Source organism: Macrobrachium rosenbergii, chromosome 13, assembly GCF_040412425.1.
Source record: "Macrobrachium rosenbergii isolate ZJJX-2024 chromosome 13, ASM4041242v1, whole genome shotgun sequence".
Classification (NCBI taxonomy): Eukaryota; Metazoa; Arthropoda; class Malacostraca; order Decapoda; family Palaemonidae; genus Macrobrachium; species Macrobrachium rosenbergii.
In genome coordinates this window covers 56,349,409-56,371,323 of record NC_089753.1, presented here as the reverse complement: position 1 = coordinate 56,371,323, position 21,915 = coordinate 56,349,409, and the positions used below count along the sequence as shown (strand labels likewise).

Here is a 21,915-nt window from a genome sequence, read left to right as displayed (position 1 = left end):
CTTATAATTTAAATTTTAATCTATATATTACAATTCTGACTCGATACCGTCAAACTTCTGTTGAATACCATCGAGTTATTCAAACAGCGCTGTTATTTCTCCATTGTTGAATTCACGTACCTTCTCTTAAAGGAATTTATCTGAATAGCGAAGCTCTTGTGATGCCAAGTCACGTCGGTGTTACCGACCAGAAATGTATCTCTTCTTGCTTGATGGAGATGGGGACATTCTGTTTTGGGCACCGGTATTGTACACTCTGAAAAGACGTTTGTGTGTCTTTGTAAAGCCTTTTTGTACCTGTTGTCTTTTTTTTTATTTATTCTTCTGCTGTTTTTAAGATGATTTTTTTTTGTTCGCAGTTTTCAAGTTCTTTATATGTGTGTGTGTTTTTTTAGATGATTTATATATATCGTGAAATTTGATAATCTTGATTTTATTAACATTAATCTCATGTTTTTGTAGCACTTATTTTTTTTATCCTTCTTCCCAGGATCTGTTCATATATTATATGCCTTTTATTTTTGTAGAATATTTTTTCAGTTTTAATGATGATTGGAATTTTAAATTTTTGGTATTGCAAATAATTTATTTGATGCATTTTTGAAATCCTTTCTCCTTTATTGTATCTTTAACTCTCCTACAATTGTTAAATATTCTTACTGTTCTATATCCGTTAGTTATTTATTTAGATAATTTATACTTTAAATTTATTACAAAAATCATAAACTTTTTATTAATTTGTATTTTAAAATCTTCTGTTGGATTTTATGTTTGTTTTTAAGTCCCTTTTTCCTGTATTTTTATCATGTTTTTTATTCCTTGTCTATTCAGTATCGGTTAAGTTCTTAAACATTAATTATCAGTTATTCGCTTTTATCATATTTTTTATTCCTTGTCTGTTCAATATCGGATAAGTTCTTAGACATTAATTATCAGTTATTCTAAAATTTTTTCCTTTTATTTTGAATGGTTTCTTTTTAAACTCCGGACTTTTATATGATGCGGCATTTTGTTTTGTTAAATGATTTATTATTTATATCTTTATAGATACCTCCTTCAAATTCTTTTCCCTTTATATTTGGATAATTCTGTATTTATCCCATGCATTTTTTATACCTTTTATCATTTAGTTTTCTTTGAATTATGTTTCCGCCATTTATAAAAAGATGGATAACGGGATTTCTTTTTATCGATTTTTGAAGTTTTTAATCCTTTATTTTTTGCGGTTATCCAAAAATTCGTCATTCATGTTTTGTGTAAATTATTCAATCTTTGTATTTTTAAGAACCCTTTCACCTTTACATATTTTATTTTTAATCCCCTTTATCATCATGTCCATATTTGTGTAAAATCTTTTATCCATTTTATGAAGTTTGGCTTTTAAAATCTTTTTATTAATCTAATTTTCTTCCGTTATGTAAATTCCATATCCTTTATTAATTATTTCTTTTAAATTCCTTTATTTGCCATTTAATTACATCATTTGGAGGCTTTATCCCATTTTTGTCAATTAATCATTTAAATACTTTATTCCAACAGGTACCGTAATATTTGACATCCATTTTCCTGTAATTTGATGCCATTTGTGAAACATTTCAATATTTATCAGTATGTCTGAAATCCATTAGAATGAAGTCGCTTTGAAAGGCGGGGAATGCCATATTGACGAGGTGTGCTCTCTCTCCCCAGCAGGTGTAGGCGGAAAAGCGGATCAGGCAGAGACCTGAGGCCAGCAAGGAGCGGCAGTCTCGCCTGCCCAGCATCGCCCAAACCCTCCTCCTCCTCCTCCTCGTCCTCCTCCTCCTCCTCCTCCTCCTCCTCCTCGTCCTCCTCCAGTTCGACCTGCCGCAGACGTAGAAGGCAGCCCTGTAGGCGTCCCCACCCCGTCACAGTGGCAGCAGGAGCAGACGTAGCAGCAGCAGCGGTGGAGTCCTGATGGTGGTGCTAGCTGCCCTATGTTGAGCCTTCGTCTCGTCTCTACCCGTTCACTGAAACAGCCGTAGACAGCGTGCATCATGTGTCGCGATAGAGATATGAACCCATAAACCAGCGAAAAAACATCCTATTTTCTTCGTTACCTGCCCGCAAGCACGTACCACAGATATAGATATTCATATACAATAATTCAAGTATTTCTCTCTCTCCCAGTAAGTTAGACTTGACTGTAAGACTCTTATCGTAACATATATATAAATAGATATATATATAAACCAGTGTGTGTTTGTATCAAATATATATCAATATTGCTTGTATCACCCACTGAGCTGCTTCTCTCATAACCGCTGAATAGAATCAACCAGCAGAAGAGACTTTGATTTTCTTCGATATTCTGCCGTCTCTCTTCGTTGAGTTCGTCGCTTCCACCAGACGCCTCGGAGGTCGGTCCTCCCAATCAATCGTTGTGTTTCGGCTCTGGAGTTCTTCTTCTTCTTCTCCCTCTCCTCCTCCTCCTTCTTCTTCTTCTTCCCTTTCCTATTTGCACGCCCGCAGCGATAGATTGGTTCCCCATTCAAGGCTTGATACCCTTCCCCCCCAAGTTATTTTTCGAGTGTGGCTATAACGCACACAGCAAGAGCGCACACAACGCCATTTCGGCCTGACCAGAGAATAAAAAAGTCAAGAGAAAGAGAAGAGAAAGAAATTTTGTTGGACCCCCAAATTTTTCTGGAATTTTGAAGAGTTGTTTGCTTGAGAAAGCTACGGAAGCCATTCTTTCATTTTCTTTCTGTCCCGTTGCTCCTCTGTCCCCTCCTTCTGACACACTGTCTGTCTGTCTATCTGTCACGCTCCCCTCAGAAAGAGAACAGTTAATTTTCCTACCGGGATTTCGAGATACTCAAGTATTGAATGGCAGAGACAGGTACTGGGCTTCAGCGTGAGGTAAAACCGAAGTGTTATTAGATTGCGAAGCAGACTGTACATTTTGCGAAACACACGTTGCTTACATGAAATTTGTTTCTTTCTCGGACACATTCGATGGTTTTGGGTGAATTCTCTTTATAAATATGTATATAACATAAAGTATAAGATAAAAGATATATGACGCCAGAGGAAATACGCTTTAAGAGAGTGTGATATTTAGGCAAGAGGAAAGAGGCAGTTATATGTTACATAAATAAATAAATAAATAAATATATATCTATATTAGTGGGTGTGTAGACCTAAGGAAAGTTGCGTTCGAAAGTACTGCAAGCATGACATGAGAAGAAGGAAGATCTGAGGCCTATTAATTCTTTGAACTTAGCATTGTAAGGAGAAAATCTCAGCTCTTCATTTCGCCGTAGATTTCGTGAGACAAGAGGAAAGGACGAGAGAGGATTTGAAAGCCCAAGTGTATTGTATTGTATTGTATTGTTTTCACTCGAAATTGTTTGAAAGGAAGCCAGTGAAATTCGTTTGTTCAGAGTAATGTTCTTTAAGAAGCAAAAGGCTCTTCAAGCCAAGACTTTCGATCTGTCAAGTTACTGTTAAGATTCTTTAGTAAGCAGCCTTTTATATATTGCTCGGGTGATCACCGATATCAGACATCCAAGGGAATTGAAGAAGTTGTTTGGGACGCGTCTGAAACAAGCTTTCCAAGCTGAGAACCCCAGCAAGACGCTTTGAAAGTCGAATTGCCCCGCAAGATAAGTCAAGTGACTATAAGAGAGTCCTAGGAAAAAAAAATAAAGAAAGAAGATAACAGGTGACACTTCATCTCGACCCAGAACAATTAGCAAGATACATGTGACTTTTAAGCAGTGATTTACAGTGCCAATTACAATTTTCTTCCCGTTTTCTACCACCACTACGTAGACCTCCAGGATTCCAATTGACTTCACCTCCAGCCTTTATAAAGAGTGAGTACACGAGTCCCGATGCAGTTCTGAAATGCTTTCTTGTCTTCAGTTGCTGCGGGTTGAGCTCTTGTTGATCGTAGTGGGCAGCACGAATTTGCCTTCGTTCAGAAAGGAATGTAGAACCTTTGCCGTTTCTTAATGCATGTTGTATATAATGATTTGTTTGAAGAGTCTCTCTCTCTCTCTCTCTCTCTCTCTCTCTCTCTCTCTCTCTCTCTCTCTCTCTCTCTCTCTGTAGCTCTGTATGCGGGCTGAAAAATACAGCACTTACTAGCAAATAGACACATTAGCGTCCATTAATTATTTATTTAAAGGAATGCCTGAGTGATGTATGTTTTTCACGAACATTATATTTAAATGGTGGTTAATGATCTCTTGAGGATTTGGGTGTATTATTTTGTCCATCATTATTAGTATGTTTTGTAGGAATAGCTTTTATATATTGTAAAAGTAGTAGTTACAAAACTCGTTTGGAACTACCAGTATATGGGAACTATGCCTTAATGCTCTTATGTAACCCATACAGTAGTAACTGGTCTTAGGTACAGCAGAGAAATATTTTTGAAAATACACGAGAAAAAATGTAGCCTGGTGCGGTTGATACGTGAAATGCTTTGCAGCCTTAATTAGTCATTGTGGAACCAGTGGAGAAAGAGGGTTGAAATTCATAAATATTGCTCCTTTACCTGTAGCAGATAAGGACCAGTTTGCTTTTTAAATCTTTTTGGTCTCTCATTTCGTTTAACCAGTTCCGCATGTTGCTGATTTCTAGATAATTAATCGATAACCTGTATTGTCTGGGAATTTTGACCTTTCAATGGAATTTCAAGCCAATAGCATGAAGGTTACCTTTGGACAGATGTACACTCTATTTCTGTCCTTTCTTACCAAGTGTTACTCTTGATACAAAGTATTACTTTTGATGTTGTCATATTTAGCTCCATGTGGCTACTCTCTGACTGTGCCTTCACCTGTGCTTCGTTTTCCAAAGCTGTAATATTTGGTTTCTTCACACATTTTTAATCCTCTCTATTGGCTCTTGCATTTGTTAAACATTTCTAGAATTACTTACAGTAGCTTCCAGTGTTATTTATTCGAAACCTTTTCCATTGATAGAAAAAATGGCCCATTGCTAATCCTTGACACGGGTACAGTACCTTGAATTCATCTGACTTTACTGTATTTACTTGTAAATATCATAATACCGTCATGTACCAAAGAGTTTTGGTACCCTCTGCCTTCATGTCACCAATCTAATTTTGTCTCTTGATATTTTCAGATCCCTTGTTAAAATCCAAAAGTATAAATATATATCCTATCATATAACTGGTTAACAGTCAGTTATAGTTATATTCTTTTCATTTCTTCACATTGCAGCTCTAGTCTTTGCTTTATAATAAAGATTGTCTCTTCGGTCCATTGACATGGCAGGAAGCAAAACAGATCTCTGTTGATCTTGACATTTCCCCGATTTCACAGGCACCCCCTTCTATACAACCCATCCATGCCTTCATGTCGAGTCACCTCAGATAAAAATCTTTTGGCCGAAACTTTCTTGATAAATTCCGGTAGATGCATTTCCTATACAGTAGTTTGAGCGTAGACTGTTGTAGATTTTTCTGTATTATTTTGAATGTACTGTAATATAACTTAATGTATGTCTAGTAATAATTATGTTTAGGATTCCCAGAGAAAAGTTCCATTTTTAGGAGGATGCTTCTCAGAAGCGCTACTTAATAGATCTGATATTAAAACAACAGAGCCTTCCAAAAGATGTTCCAGTGTTCTTAGACAATTTGAGTCTCTTTAGGCTTTAAATGGCATGACTGCGTTTCTTTCCAAACTGAGGTGGTTTCCAAGTCAAGGGCTTTTGTTAGTTCTAATCACCTGTAGAAACTATTTTAGCGAGAAAATCGCGTTCCACATGAAGCAGTATTGTAAAACATTCATGATTATTAGGTAAGTTCACCATTATTGTATTTGTAACAAATTGCAGTTTTGTCTTGCAATTCTTCCTTATCTATCAGCACCTTGTACTGTTTAGAGACCAAATTTGATAGCAGTCATCCACAGTGTTACCGTAATGTTTACCGTAATGTTTATGTCTCATGAGCAGAATGCATGATACTTATCAGAAATTGATCATCAATATCTGATAACAGGAGGCTATCCCTTTTTATCTCCTTTCATTTTAAAAAGTTATATTGCAAATTTTTAAAATAAATCTGAAAAAACATTATTTCAAGGATATACAGCCTGAATTTATAAGCCAAAGGCATCAAGACAAAGTGGCGCTTGTCTTCAATTGAAGTCAAACAATGGCATCATTTTGCCTTTGAAATCAAACGAACAATTGTTGTTTAGTGTGCAGTACAATGAAGCTTTTGAAGCCTTTGAAGCCTTATCAAACCCTAAATTGATAAGTATTTTTAGAACAGCATTTTTGTCATGAACATGAAATTCGGTGTTCTCTTCTTTCTTAGTGTAAGGTTGGAAATCACGAGCTATGTGTAATAGTGGTGGAACTGACAACGAATATTTGCTCTCTCTCTCTCTCTCTCTCTCTCTCTCTCTCTCTCTCTCTCTCTCTCTCTCTCTCTCTCTCTCTCTCTCTCTCAGAAATATTAGGGAATCTATATTGTCCCAACAATGTGTTGAAGAACAAATTGTTTGTGATTTTCTCTCTCTCTCTCTCTCTCTCTCTCTCTCTCTCTCTCTCTCTCTCTCTCTCTCTCTCTCAAATATTAGGAAATCTATGTTGTCCATCAATGTTTGAAAAACAAATTGTGATTCTCTCTCTCTCTCTCTCTCTCTCTCTCTCTCTCTCTCTCTCTCTCTCTCTCTCTCTCTCTCTCTCTCTCTCTCAGAAATATTAGTTAACCTATATTGTCCCTCCAGCTTTTTCCTCTTCAATTTTCCCCATCTCCTTGTTTTACCTTAACTAGTAGAAACATTTGGGTAACAAATTTTCCTTAGCATCTCACATTCGAGGGTAATTAGTGGTAAAGTAACAAACGGGACTTTATTCTGGTCGGCAATAGGATGGCACTGTGGACAGACTTGTTCGCAAACGTCGATGTACCTAATGCTTTCATTTTTCTTTTCAAATGGCCTGAATCAGAGTGAAAGTGGCATTGTCGGAGCCTCCATCCACAACCAGGTTATTTATGGCCTTAACAGCACGAAATACGGCGACTTGACAAGCAAAGAATGTTTTGCATGCCACGGAGACAAACATACTCTCTCTCTCTCTCTCTCTCTCTCTCTCTCTCTCTCTCTCTCTCTCTCTCTCTCTCTCTCTCTCTCTCTGCTTTGGGTGACACAAACCGTGCTTGCTTGTTGGCGGGTTGTAGCTTGCTTGTTTACCACCAGTTGGGTCTTCGTCAGGGCGTTCATGCCTTGCGATTGGTGTCATCAAGTTTCTACTTTGCTGAGTTGCTTGCTTGTGTCTCGCAGTTGATCTCACCAAGTTGCTTGGGCCCTCCAGCAGTTGACGGCCTAAAGCTACGTACAAGTCTTGCTTCTGATCTCCTCACTCCTACATAATTACTTATGCTTTACACTTGACTCGAATTGCTGCCTCATTAAGTTGTTCAACTTGCTGTCTCGTTAAGTTATTTAAATTGCTGTCTCGTTAAGCTACTTAAATTGCTGTCTAAGGTCGTCCCGTCTTTCAGTAGAAATTGTAAACGGCCCACGACACAGTCACTTAGAGAGAGAGAGAGAGAGAGAGAGAGAGAGAGAGAGAGAGATAGAGAGAGAGAGAGAGAGAGAGAGAGAGAATATTCGCATTCTGTGACAAACACTATGCTTTATCAATTGACTGACTTGGGTCAGAGAATCAACGTGTCAGCTCCTCTTTATTCGTCTGGTTTTTCATTCTGCTTCCAAGCTTTGGAATTCTCTTCCTACTTCTGTTTTTCCCGACTCTTGGAACATGAACTTTTATTTTTAATTTGTATTTTTAAGTGGCAAGTGTATCGCATCTTCGATAGTCGAACTTCAACACCCATCTTACCTCCCATTCCTGATTTGGTTATCTTTGGGCCCGGGCAAGATACGGACATTTGTTTGACAGCTGTACTGGACTTGGCACTGAAGATAAACCTTAGTTTTACTTCTTTTGGTTGATGTTTTAGAAGCTCTTTCAGGAGTCGCATGTGTGATTTGTTGGGCAAAGTCTGCGACATTTTATATTCCTAACTCATATTCAATTTCTTGGTTACGAATTTAATTGCTGTCTTCCTCTGTGTTTCCATTGTGGATTGTGTTCTTGTACATCCTGCAACATAGGTAACGCATTGCATTACTTCATATAAAATATATAGATATAGATATATATGTATAACTGAATCACGAAAATATGGAACGTGATGAATATATAAATAAAGACAAAATCCACGAAGGCAAGAGAAAAAATGGAATGCTAAATAAAGGACTATGAGTCGAAAGGCCTTGCAGCACTCAATTGTTTCTCTTTCCTTCATGGATTTTGTCTTTATTTATATATATGTATATATATATAAATAAAAACAAAATCCACGAAGGAAAGAGAAACACTGGAGTGCTGCGAGGCCTTTCGACTGTCGCCCTTTACTCAGTCTGCTTAGTAAAGGACGACAGTCGAAAGGCCTCGCAGCACTCCAGTGTTTTTGTTTCCTTCGTGGATTTTGTCTTTATTTATATATTCATTACGTTCCATATTTTCGTGATTCAGTTATATATATATATATATATATATATATATATATATATATATATATATATATATATATATATATATATATATATATATATACATAAATTGATCTGTTGCCGTCCTCAACGTCGCCGTGCAACACAAACGGCCAGTGCGGAAATCCGCATCTCATGTTTTTGCTGAGCTTGACCTTTGACACCCATACTAAACCTGATGATTCGAAAATAGCAGAATTGATGAGGCCGAGCTTTTACTGTATCTTCATTTACTAATTCTTTTATAAATGTTTTTTTTTCGAGTTCTTTGGTGTTTAAGGCCAGTACGAATATATTGAAGAACCCCTCGTCAGCTGAGCAGAAATATTTGCAAAGCAAATGTGAACTATCAGAATGTACCCTTGGTGGGGTATTGCCGTCAGAGCACTTCACGTGGTACACTGTAGCATTACTTAGGTTCTTTGAAGCGTCCCTTCGGCCCTTAGCTGCAACCCCTTTCATGCCTTTTCCTGTACCACCGTTCATATTCTCTGTCTTCCATCTTGCTATCCACCCTCTCTTAACAATTGTTCTGTATCCCTATTCGTTGTGTTACCAGATTATTATTATTATTATTATTATTATTATTATTCAGAAGATGAAAATTATTCATATGGAACAAGCCCACAGGGGCCATAGACTTGAAATTCAAGAGGCTTCCAAAGAATATTAAGGTGTTCATTAGGAAGGAGTAAGAGGAGGTAAAGGGAAATACAGAAAGAAGAGATCTTTGATTAAAAAATAAAAAATAAGATATTAATTTGATAAGTAGATAAAAATGTATTAAAATTTAAGGATATCAGTATTAGGGTAGTAATGCATTGCTTCTTTGCTTGAACTTTTGAAGTTCCAATTGCCAGTGAGTCAATCAGGCAATCTCCCAAGATCGTCGTTTGTACATTTCTTCTGAGCTTGGTCTGTACTAGGAAGTGTTAGCCCTATTAAAGCCCAGAGCCGTTGGCGTATAGGCTCCGTGACGTTGAAAAGTTCTAGGGATATGTTGTCGTAATTGAGACCGGAAAACCACAATAAGGAGTTATTTTAGTTTAGTTTTCTGTAAAAGAAACGATTGAATCGGCTTTGTCTGTCCGTCCGTTCTTTTTCTGTCCGCCCTCAGATCTTAAAAACTACTGAGGCTAGAGGGCTACAAATTGGTATGTTGATCATCCACCTCCCAGTCACCAAACATAGCAAATTGCAGCCCCCTAGCCTCAGTAGTGTTTATTTTATTTAAGGTTAAAGTTAGCCATGATCGTGCGTCTGGCAGCGCTATAGGACAGGCCTCCACCGGGCAGTGACTGAAAGTTTCATGGGCCGCGGCTCATACAGTATTATACGCTGTACAGAAAACTCGACTGCGCCGAAGAAACTTCAGCGCACTTTTTACTAATTGTTAACTGCACTCAATATTACTCTTTTGCTTAAATTGATGGTCGGATGGGTAGCCGGTGGGCGACCGAGGCTATGAAATGATTATGAAATTGAGGCTGTCAAGTCAAGAAGATAGGCTCTTCTGGCCATTTAGCGCCGAAGACAGTAAAAAGAGTTGTGGGGGGGAGTTGTTTGACAGCAGCATGAAGAGATCAAAAAAATAAAGGAAATAAAACCCCACAGTGACAATAAGGCTTAATAGTTAGAGAGGTTGGACAGCAAGATTGAAGAAAGGAAGCGGGAATGGAAGTAAAGCGAGAGGCTGACACGATGGTGCAGCTAGGGGCCGAAGGGACGCTGCAAACATTTGATAGTAATGCCTACAGTACATCTCATGAAGTGCACTGACGGCGATATTTTTCTCACGGGGACTCCCATGAAAAATTTCCGTTTACTATACCTCCGTTCATGGTCTCTTTCTTCCATCTTACTTTCACACACTCCTAACAATTGTTTAATAGTGCAACAGCGAGTTTGCCTCCTGTTACATCTTTCTGGCTCTTTTAATGTCAATTTCCGTTTGAGCGCTGAATGACCTCATAGGTCCTAGAGCGCTTGGCCTTTGGTCTTATTCTATGTTCTGTTCTATTCTCCCATTAATGCCCGGGGCCGTTGGCAAGTAATGCTCCCGTGGCCATGGAAACTATGGCATGGAGCCCGGGAAACAGAATATTGAATTGTTTCAGTCTGTTTGTTGACCGCACTCATGGCGATAAAACTCTTTAGCTTAAAGTTTATGATCAGACCGTCAGCGGGTGGACCCAGAGTAGATAAAATGGACTGAAAACCGTAGGTGAAAAGGTGACCCAGATTGAATTGCCATATATACGGTCAAAGCTCTCTAGTGGCGGAGATGGTGACCGTGGCTTGGAATGTAGCCTAACGGCGGTTGAAATATCCTTTTCAGGTTGAATGTTCCTCCTTCGCTTTCTGTTATTTTGCCTGACTCCTGCCTCGCAGATAACGCTGGGGGTCATTGCCCTTCCCGAGAAAGAGCGAATTAAAGTGGGAGAGCTGGGATGAATTCGGAGCTGGTTGGTTCTGTTGCGAATGTCCCTTCTCTCTCATCTCTGTGGCCGATATATATGTATATATATACATATATATATACACATGTATATATATATACACTCTTTATATATATATATATATATATATATATATATATATATATATATATATATATATATATATATACACATAAATATGTACATAGAAATACATACAGTATATATATATAAATATAAATATATATATATATACACATATATATATGTATATATATATATATATATATATATATATATATATATATATATATATATATATATATATATATATATATATATATATATATATATGAACTGAAAAGACCTTTCGATAGAGTCGCAGAAAAGCTAAAGACGGAGGAAAAGAGTGGGTTCTCTCGAGAACCCTGGAAACCCCTTTAAAAGAATGACTTCGTGTGCTCTTTCAATGATTCCCGCTGACGAAGAACGCCGCCCTTCCCTCTCCAAGGCGGAGCGAGATCTGTGGGAGTGCAATGCCGGTCCTGGACCTCGTCTTTAGGGTGCACGAAGGGAAAGGAATTGCGTCTCTGCCCGTTCTCCAGCTTTTCCTGTTGATGCAACTTGCAGACTGGAGTCTTGTGTTGAGTAACTGTTATAAATGATGCTCCACTTTGTTCTGTTTACGCCCGTATGCTGTTGCATTTTGTAGAGAGAGAGAGAGAGAGAGAGAGAGAGAGAGAGAGAGAGAGAGAGAGAGAGAGAGAGAGAGACTCTGGCTGTGTGGTCGATGATCCTTAAAGTTCATTTGCCAGTCCAGGGTAGCGAGACGACCCGCTCCCGCTGTTGACTCTAAGGGGGAACTAGTGCATTGTTGCTTTGGCCGGAGGGCAGGGAGAGAAAGAGAGCGAGAGCGAGAGGGAGAGGGAGAAGCTCTGGCTGGAGGGTAGGGAGAGAAAGATAGAGAGAGGGAGAAAGGGAACTCGCCCTTCCTGAAATTGGGTTAATGGAAAATAACCTGGCATAGGCATGCTCCTCCCGCTGCTCTCTGGCACCCTCTTTCCGCTTTTGCTGGAGTCACCTCTCTCTCTCTCTCTCTCTCTCTCTCTCTCTCTCTCTCTCTCTCTCTCTCTCTCTCTCTCCAAGGTAGCTTCCACGGAGCGGCAACTTGTTGTGCCGTTTAATTTTGGTCTCTTGATATATGGCCGAAAAAGTCGATATGAGTTGTATTCAGTGGAATAGTGGGCTTTTGCCCAAATACACCCACACATACACATGTGTTTGTATTTATATATGTATATGTATACACCCACACACACACATATATATAATTATGATTTCACACTGTGAATCTTTAAATTTCAAAATTTTAAAAACCAAAACGGAACTCATGATTTAACCTTGAATAGAATGTTTCAACCATTGGCCATAATAATTTTGGCGAAAAAGGAGGAAACTTTAGGCTACCAGAAATTACCATTATAACACTTATACCGGTACCTGACATACTCATGGGCTTTAATATCCGTTTGGTTGTGGGCTTCCTCCTTTATTTTGGAAAGCATCAGGAATAGTGCCGGAAATTCTCTCTGGTTACTCTTTCTCTCCATTGCAAGAAAGCTTCACTCTCGTCTCGTCTCGTCTCGTCTGTAGACACCACTGTTGTCATTATTGCTTCCTCTCAGGCAACACCTAAACCTTCCAAGCCATTCCCAGGCAGCGTTCCAGTACCCATTCGTTAAGTGTATCCTCCTAATCCCTGCCAAGTGTTCTCACTTTTTACTCTGCGGAAATCTGCAGTCTTGAGTTGCTTGGCTCGATGATGGCCTCTTTCCCTCTGCTTCCAGTTTTTTTGGAGTTCTTCCCCGGCAATTGTTTTCCCAGAATCTTTAATGAATATTTTTAGAAGCGAGGCTGTATCATCCTTCCTTCCTATATTTTAAACTATTCCATGAGCCGGCGCAATTCAAGAGCATTAGGTTGTCTCCTCCACCGGTCTCTTCGTGGAATAGCAGTAGATCAGAAACATTTTCTGAAGGAGTTAAGGCAGGGATTAAATGGGTTCTCATATTTTTACCATCTGTAAAACATAAAAGTTTTTTATGCTTGAAATTGCCAAAGGTCTTCAGCGTCACTGACTCGATATCATTTATGACCGAAAAGCTTAGCCCAAAGCATGTGCTGTCTATTGACGTCTCTCGTGCACACACTCACACCAGCACTTGGAAGAAGGAAAATTCATACAGGCAAGTTAAGTTAACCTTGCCATGTCTTTCCCAAAGACAAAGGTTAAGAAGAGCAAGATGTAGATGTGGGCTTTAGGTCTTAATTAAAAAATGCGCCGAGGTTTATTAGGCGCAATCGAGTTTTCTGTACAGCGTATAATGCTGTATGAACCGCGGCCCATGAAGCTTTCAACCACGGCTCGGTGGTGGCCTATCCTATAGTGTTGCCAGACGCACGATCATGGCTAAATTTAACCTTGAATAACATAAAAACTAGTAAGGCTAGAGGGCTGCAATTTGCTATATTTGATGATTGGAGGGTGGATGATCAACATACCAATTTGCAGCCCTCTAGGCTCAGTAGTTTTCAGATCTGAGGGCGGACAGAAAAAGGTCAGACAGAAAAAGTGCGGACGGACAGACAAAGACATCTCAATAGTTTTCTTTTACAGAAAACTAAAAATGAAAGCTAGCATTTCAGAAGATGGTGGCAGCCTTAAGCATTCCAGATTTACATTAACAAGAAATTTCAGAGAATTTAAAGATGAACGAGAATTGGTAAAGTGACAAACTTGCAAATTCAAGAAGGTGCAAGTATAACAATGTTTGTTGTTGATAACTCAGTATGAAGTAAAAGGAAATACTCGCCGTGTACACATGACCATGTTTCAAGATACACGTAGATACATTTTTCCAGTTTAGATGAGAATAAGAATTGCCAGCTGAGAAGAGAGGTTGAATCGGGAGTATTTTTCAGATTACGGTGTGAAATTCAGATCCTTGTTTTGGTAACATAATGACCGTGGCACTGTTTGGCCCTGTGCCTATTCCCAATAAAGATTCTCATGGGGTGGTTAAGGCCATACTCTCTTGGCACAAAGTCTTGAGTTTGAAAGGCAGATCTTTACAATTTCGTAGTAGAAATGTTACCCTATTTTTCATTAACCATACCGTTGGTAGACATCTGGGAATGCTAGTGAACCCACAGCGATAGAGAGAGAAAAAGAGAGAACATCTCACCTTTGCACAGCTATAAAAAAAACCACAAGCGAGAGTTGAAAAACTTTTAAGAGATGATTAATGATTTCAGCGGACGAGCGCAAACTCTTTCTATGCAAGGTCCGGCGTCAGTGGCTAGAGACCGCCGGTGTAGATATGGCAACTACAAGCCGCACTACACGGCATGTACTGTACCTTGCACTTGCGAAACATGATGCAATCAAGTCATTTCTTCCAAGCTGGTACAACTCAGGACCGAAGTAGACAAGGAAAAGTAGTCCGGGAAGGAAGCAAGAAGGATTGGGTTCCTCAAGGCGTGTAGCGATAGACCTGCTTCCTGAGGAATGAAATGTTATAATTCGAGGAAAAACAGAAGCAAGAAGAGGTTCCCGAATAGTGGAAGAAGCCGTCTGGGAATCTGATGAATATTTGTAAATATTGACCAAGTAACGTCGTTGTTTTAGATGAATTGTAATGCAAAGGTACTGTATTGAATGTCGGGATCCTTGAGAAGTAAAATTTCACTTAAAAATCTTTTCTATCGAACGTCAAATTCCTTGGGTCGAGTCAGAGACGGGGGTGGGGGTTGAGGGGTTGGGAAGAGGAGAGATAGAGATAGAGAGAGCGAGAGTGAGCGAGTTCCTGGTGCCCTTCGTCTTTCACGAGAAAATATTGCGTCAGCAGCGATCAATGTCGCCGAAGAGTTCTGGGTTCTCTTCGCTCTGACCCACCACAGCATTCCTTTGGATCGCTCAGGTCAGCGTTCCGGGGCGTGACGTGACGTGATTATTGTCATGTGGGCTTCCTGATAATTAGGGTGTTTCGTCGTTTGCACTAATTTCAGATAAGCAGGAGGCGGCTTTGTATCAGAGGCTGATAAATACCATGTTACCTTGGTTAATGCAAAATAATGGGTCTGTTATTAGCACGGCAATAAGAATAATGAAAATTCGAAGTAAAGGTGTGTAACATACATCACAATATAAAATCCATCAAAATGCTGTTGTACTGTAATTGGATATTCGAAGGCAAAACATTTGTAATGCTCTATGAAAATAATGACAGGATTCATGTAAAGATAAATTATGACCCATCCAACCCCTTTATCAAAGTCCTGGCCACAGCCGCGAGTGTCCAGCAGATGAAAGTAACTTGACTCGCAGTACAGGATTTCACAGATCGACCTTGATTTGAACGACGACGTTTGAGGGGATGCATATATTTGTGGCTGATTGGAAAAAAAAAAGGGAAAGGAAATAGATTCCATACTTCTCTTTCGCTCATTCCTACCATTGTCGTCAATAAGTACAGAGGTATTCAGAAACGCATAAGAAAAGAGTAAAAAGAGGCTTAGAAGTTCAGGTATATGTTTTAGGCTGAGATGTAGTTTATATTCAGCATAGGCATGGCGGACTGACTCTTAGAAATTTTATTGTCTTCAGGCTGATGTCATGCAGATATTAGTTACTTTAAGGAGTCCCAAGACTGCATCATGAATATTCCGTAAGAAAATAGTCATGTATACATTTTGATGTTATACATATCACGTACGTACACAGTAAAACTGGCATTTTGCCCAAATGATGCACGTTCACTTGCAATTCACTGCGTTCCTGATAACCGTAACCGTTCAGTTGTGGAGTTACACATCTAGAAGTTGGGGAAGTAACAGGAACAGCGACAGAGAAGGGACCAACAACGGCAACGAAAATCTTAATGATAATAGTGAAGATGATGTTTTCTCATAATATCATAATAATACAATAAAGAATGAAAGCCATGGTAGTTGTTCTGTCAGAATTCATTAAACTCTATACTGAGAATTTTGGAGGACCTGCTTAGATTTCTTAGCTATTCTTTAGGTTTTCGTCATTTGATAATAATAATAATGATGATAATAGTAATAATAGTAGCAACAGTAATAATCTATGGTGATCAAGGTGCAACCCGCAGTATATTAGTTTCTTCTAGTACCACTGAGAAAGGCAGTCGACTTCGGTATTCAAATGAATAATTTTGTCCCTAAACATATTATTTCTTTTTCTTTAACCCTGATTTGTCTTGTTGGTCTCAGTGCCGGTTACAGGGTTCGGTCACATATGCCTTACATTCAGCAGTGCGTAAAGGCTAAAATTTAAAAAAGTGTAATTTTTACTTTGTGATAAAAATTCTTCGTGACATGCTGAATCGTCATTTTATAAAACATTACAAGGTTTGGAGATTTTCGTCGTCAGTATTCAAACAAGCAAAAAATGCGCCGAAGATTCGAGTTTTCTGTACAGCCTATAATGCTGTATGAAACTCTCAGCAAAGGGCCGTGAAATTCTCAGCCGCAGCCCATGAAATTTTCAGCCACAGCCCAGTGGTGGCATATGTTGTTGGCATCTATAGCGGTGCCAGACGCACAGTCATGACTAATTTTAACCTTAAATAAAATAAAAAAAGTACCGAGGTTAGAGGGGTGCAATTAGGTATGTTCGATGATTGGAGGGTGGATGATCAACATGCCAATATCCAGCCCTCTAGCCTCAGGAATTTTTAAGATCCGTGGACGGACAGACAAAGTAGCCATCTCGGTAGTTTTCTTTTACAGAAAACTGAAAATGTATTCCCAAAGTCCGGAGGCAAAGGTCCCCAAAAGGAATAAGAATTATATTGCTTATGGCCAAGGTCGTAAATTTGCAGTGTACTGCATAATAACCTGAGGGATGTGGGGCCACTAGAAAAGTCGCGTTTCCGTTTACTGGGTCAAAGTTAAAGGAAGATAGCGCGTTGAGAGCGATAGATTTCAATTCTTCATTCCGACGCTCCAGTGAAAGTCCATTTGCTCTCTCTCTCTCTCTCTCTCTCTCTCTCTCTCTCTCTCTCTCTCTCTCTCTCTCTCTCTCTCTCTCTCTCTCTCCCTGTACTTAGGATCCGTTACCTGATTCATCTTTTTAGGGCTGTTGTAGAGAGTATCTTTATCTCCTTGATGTCGAAGAGGCGCTTGGTATAGCTTACCCTCCCACAGTTACTCCGTTAACTCAAAACCATGATGTATGTCCTTTTGTAATCCAAAAACCCTTAATTCGAAAATCAGGAATTCTCTTTGCGCTTTAGTGTTCCTACCGTTCCTACTCCAAATATCAGGAAGTCTTTTGCTCCTGTGTGTTCCCTAAGCACAGTGATCGCATATTAAAGGGGAACGCTTTTCCCTCGCTGGACGGTTTAGTTTCCTTTCACAATTGGTAGGCGTTTATGTATTTCCTGTTTCTGCCAGCTAAGTTCCTCGTTGGACGAGTCGATAGAGTTCTCGGCTAGCACTCTTCTAGACCCGAGTTCGAGTCTCCGGCCGGCCAATGAAGAATTAGAGGAATTTATTTCTGTTGATAGAAATTCATTTCTCGGTATAATGTGGTTCGGATTCCACAATAAGCTGTAGGTCCCATTGCTAGGTAACCAATTGGTTCTTAGCCACGTAAAATGTCTAATCCTTCGGGCCAGCCCTCTCTAAGAGAGCTGTTAATCAGCTCAGTGGTCTGGTTAAACTAAGGTATACTTTTTTTTTGTGTGTAAAAATGTTTTCAGTTATGGCTATGATGGAGGCGAATTGGGTCCGTCCCCTGATAATTGGAGTGTAATTCTGATGTGACTCATTTTTGTACCTGATGGTTGTTCGATTGTGATGGGTCCTGATCGTTAAGGCTGGCAACCTCATCCCAAACCCTTTCGCTGTTGAGAACCGGAAAGTTAACAGAGCCATATACAGTAGTGGTAAAATAACTTATAGTTGGTAATATTATACTGTATATATATATATATATATATATATATATATATATATATATATATATATATATATATATATATATATATATATATATATATATATATATACATATATATATATACACATACATATACATACATACATACAAACATATATATATACACATACATACATACGAACACGTGTGTGTGTGCGTATGCATAAACACCATGTTTAAGTGGTTGGGTTTGACATGGCTAATTTAAAATGTAAGTATATTCATGCGCTGTTGGTTAATGAACCTCCTGATTTAGTGGCTGGTCCCGACATGGTTAATGTCAGATGTTAGGTGCGTTTCTGAAGTATGTGCATCTCGGCAAAAAATGAATGACTTTCGGTTCAGCAGTCGCAACATGTTTGGAGACTGTCACTTGCTCATGTTTTAATGAACAACTTCATATAATTCACGACCTGTTCAGGTTGCTTGTGTTTGCGTGTAAGACAAACTATAATAAGTGATGCAGTTTTCCTCTTATCTAACGTAAGTGGAAAAGTATAATTTTATGTTAATGAAAAGAAATATGATTTGAGAGTAGCGCATGTAAACGTGAATAGATGTAATGGATTGTATGTACATTATTGGATTGCTTAGTATGATTACAGTATATGTATACATATGTATGCATTGGGTTATGTGTGTAATACTGGAATGCTTATTGTGAATATAAACATAATGAATAAGTACCGTACAATTCATATACGTTAAGTAAAAATGTCAACAATGGGCTTTTCAAACAGTATGCCCGAAAGTAGGTGGCATTTTAGTAATTCTGTGAATTGTCCTTATTGCTTTTTATTTGGCCAAACTGGAACATTTTGTTTGATGTCTTAATCATTCATTTATTTATTTCACATTTTCACTTTTTTTCTTTGCACTTCTGAAAACGCCTCTGACCAACTAAGTTCAGTTAATTATGTTCTTTCATTTTGGCTCCCTATGACTTTATTCGCTTATATGATATGGAATGTCCTCAAACCCATTCTCTCTCTCTCTCTCTCTCTCTCTCTCTCTCTCTCTCTCTCTCTCTCTCTCTCTCTCTCTCTCTCTCTCTCTGGGATGTAAGAAATTATAAAATAATAAAAAAAATTACAATCCCGATGTTCCGTTACCTTATAGGAATCTCTCTCTCTCTCTCTCTCTTTCTCTCTCTCTCTCTCTCTCTCTCTCTCTCTCTCAGCTGTAAAAATTATGAAAAAATTGCAGTCCCTGATGTTCCGTTACTCTCTCTCTCTCTCTCTCTCTCTCTCTCTCTCTCTCTCTCTCTCTCTCTCTCTCTCTCTCTCTCTCTCTCAGCGGGATATAAGAAATGATGACATTAAGAAAAAACAAATATGACAATCCTTCATGTTCCCTTACCTTATACTTATATGAATCGTGAATCTCTCTCTCTCTCTCTCTCTCTCTCTCTCTCTCTCTCTCTCTCTCTCTCTCTCTCTCTCTCTCAGCGGGATACAATGAAATGATGAAATACAAATTATAATGCTTCAGGTTCCGTTACCTATAAGAATCGTGAAGCTCTCTCTCTCTCTCTCTCTCTGCGGGATGCATAAAATTATGAAATAAAAAAAATATAATACCGCATATTCCGTTGCCTTACTGGAAGCATGACTCTCTCTCTCTCTCTCTCTCTCTCTCTCTCTCTCTCTCTCTCTCTCTCTCTCTCATTCATGTTCCATTACCTTAGAAAATCTCTCTCTCTCTCATGTTCCGTTACCTTAGAGAAATCTCTCTCTCTCTCTCTCTCTCTCTCTCTCTCTCTCTCTCTCTCTCTCTCTCTCTCTGCGGGATGCATAAAATTATGAAATAAAAAAAATATAATACCGCATATTCCGTTGCCTTACTGGAAGACTCTCTCTCTCTCTCTCTCTCTCTCTCTCTCTCTCTCTCTCTCTCTCTCTCTCTCTCTCTCTCTCTCTCTCATTCATGTTCCATTACCTTAGAGAAATCTCTCTCTCTCTCTCATGTTCCGTTACCTTAGAGAAATCTCTCTCTCTCTCTCTCTCTCTCTCTCTAGAAATAAATTATGAAATGAAAAAAAAAGAACAAAAAGAAGTTACAATGCCACATGGTCCGCACCTATAGGACTCGCGAAGTAGTCAGTAATAGTGAGCCCTCATCAGAATGACCCGTTTTGAGGCAATGATATGTCTCAGAATTTGGCTCTGCGTCAGGAGGAGGTAATTTTAGACGCGAGGTTATGCAAGTGTGCCCCTACTCGATCTGCTTTATGTTGACGAGTGCGGCATCTTTTTGGGGCATCTTGGTTACACCTTGGTCGCCTCTTTTTGTTTACTCGACATTCCTCGCAGTTAAGGCAGTAGAAATTTGAAAACATTGTTGAGTTTCTCTTCGCTCAACATTATTTACATTGTAGGTGCTGACGTTTGAATGTCGGGAAATATTGTAGCACCTTTCTTAACTCAACTTTCTCCAAAGTTCAGGTGCTTAAGTATCGCAGTTGACATTAGAATGTTGAAAACATCGTAACGTTTCGCTTTTTCAGCATTCCCCGCAGTTCAGGGGATAAGCTCACGCAGCTGGCATTAGAATGTCGAAATTGTCCAAATTTTTTCGCCTTTGCTTTACATTCCCGGCAGTCCAAGTACTAGAGTATTAAGGCTAGTATTTGTGTGTTGAAAACGTTTATAACATGTCTCCATTGCTCAACATTCCCAACAGTTTCAAGTGGTAAGGAGTTGCATGCGACATTAGAGTGTTGAAATCGCTCCTCGTCAAGCTCTTGCCCAGATGACACCGGTTAGACACGTATACAACGTCGCCGATTGTGTAAAAATCATCGGGTTTCTGTCGTGGTTACGAAATAGTCCTCTCGTTGCAAAACGAAGGAACTGTCCTCCCTGTTTCGCCGCCTTCGAAGTCACAGAATGTCGCTCGAGAGGATTCTATATGCTAAATCGGCATTTCCGTGTGTGGACGCTGATGGGAAAGTTGGACAGGAAAAGCAAGAACTGGAATAAGTACACTGGCTCGTTTCTCAGCATGAGTCGGTTAGGTGTCTTTAATAGTTATTGTCGATCTGTGTCGGTCTGGAGTTGTCAGTGAAAGAAGTTGAACCAGTCCTTTTAATATGAACTGACGGATTTAAACGATGAGTCGTTATTGATTTCATTGTGAAGTTGACAAAAGACCACCCAGTTACATTTGTAGTCTCCCATTGGACTGGTCCTAATTAGGTGAAAATTGAAACTTGGCAAAGTTAATGAAGTTGGACTTGAGCAGCTGTGAGGGAAGAGGTCAGAGGAACCGGAGACTTTCCAAATAGACTCACGTAGCTGGGGCCGAAGAGAAGCTCAGAAAAGGACCTTTAGTACTGTGTACGCAGTGTGTCGTGTAAGGCGCACTGTGAGCAGTAATCACCCTTGCCCCCGTCCTCTGTCATTCGAGAGATTTTATATGACAGGAATGGGAGTGAATGCTTTCTATTGAAATCAACGAAAACTTCCATGAGAGTAAAGACGCTCTGACTGGTCTTTTTTCCACAAAGACCATTGGCTCACACTCAGGTTAATAGCTGTGTCATTTTACCCTTCACTTCAGGATTTATCGCAATGGAAAAATTTTATCGTTTTTCATTTGTAATATTAGTAGTAATGAGGGAAGTCCGTTATTATGGCTTGGCAGTTATTGTGGACGTTACAGAAAAATGATGTCGTCGGAGATTCAGATTTGTGTCCACTCTTCTGTTCCGGTCATGGAGGTTTTGCCTTGGCAGACTTGAAATAAAAGAAGAATTAGTAAAAAGGAAACTCATCTTATGTTATGGTATATTAAAAGATACTCGCATCAAGTATTAAACATATAATCTTAAAAACATGTGTTCAGCTGCTAGTTATTGTCATAGGATCACATG

At 39.1% G+C, this 21,915-nt stretch overlaps 1 protein-coding gene across 8 annotated transcripts in view; it reads left to right on the top strand.

The window, feature by feature from the left end:
• LOC136845342 (protein FAM13A) overlaps nucleotides 1-21,915 on the top strand; it is a 363,685-nt gene that overhangs the window by 53,226 nt on the left and 288,544 nt on the right. For 4 of the 8 annotated variants that reach the window (XM_067115582.1, XM_067115579.1, XM_067115578.1 and 1 more), the window contains exon 2: nucleotides 1,690-3,839. The gene's annotated coding sequence lies outside the window, so the exon portion shown is untranslated. The remainder of the gene's footprint in view (nucleotides 1-1,689; nucleotides 3,840-21,915) is intronic. The other 4 variants (XM_067115583.1, XM_067115581.1, XM_067115580.1 and 1 more) reach the window with 2 other exon arrangements.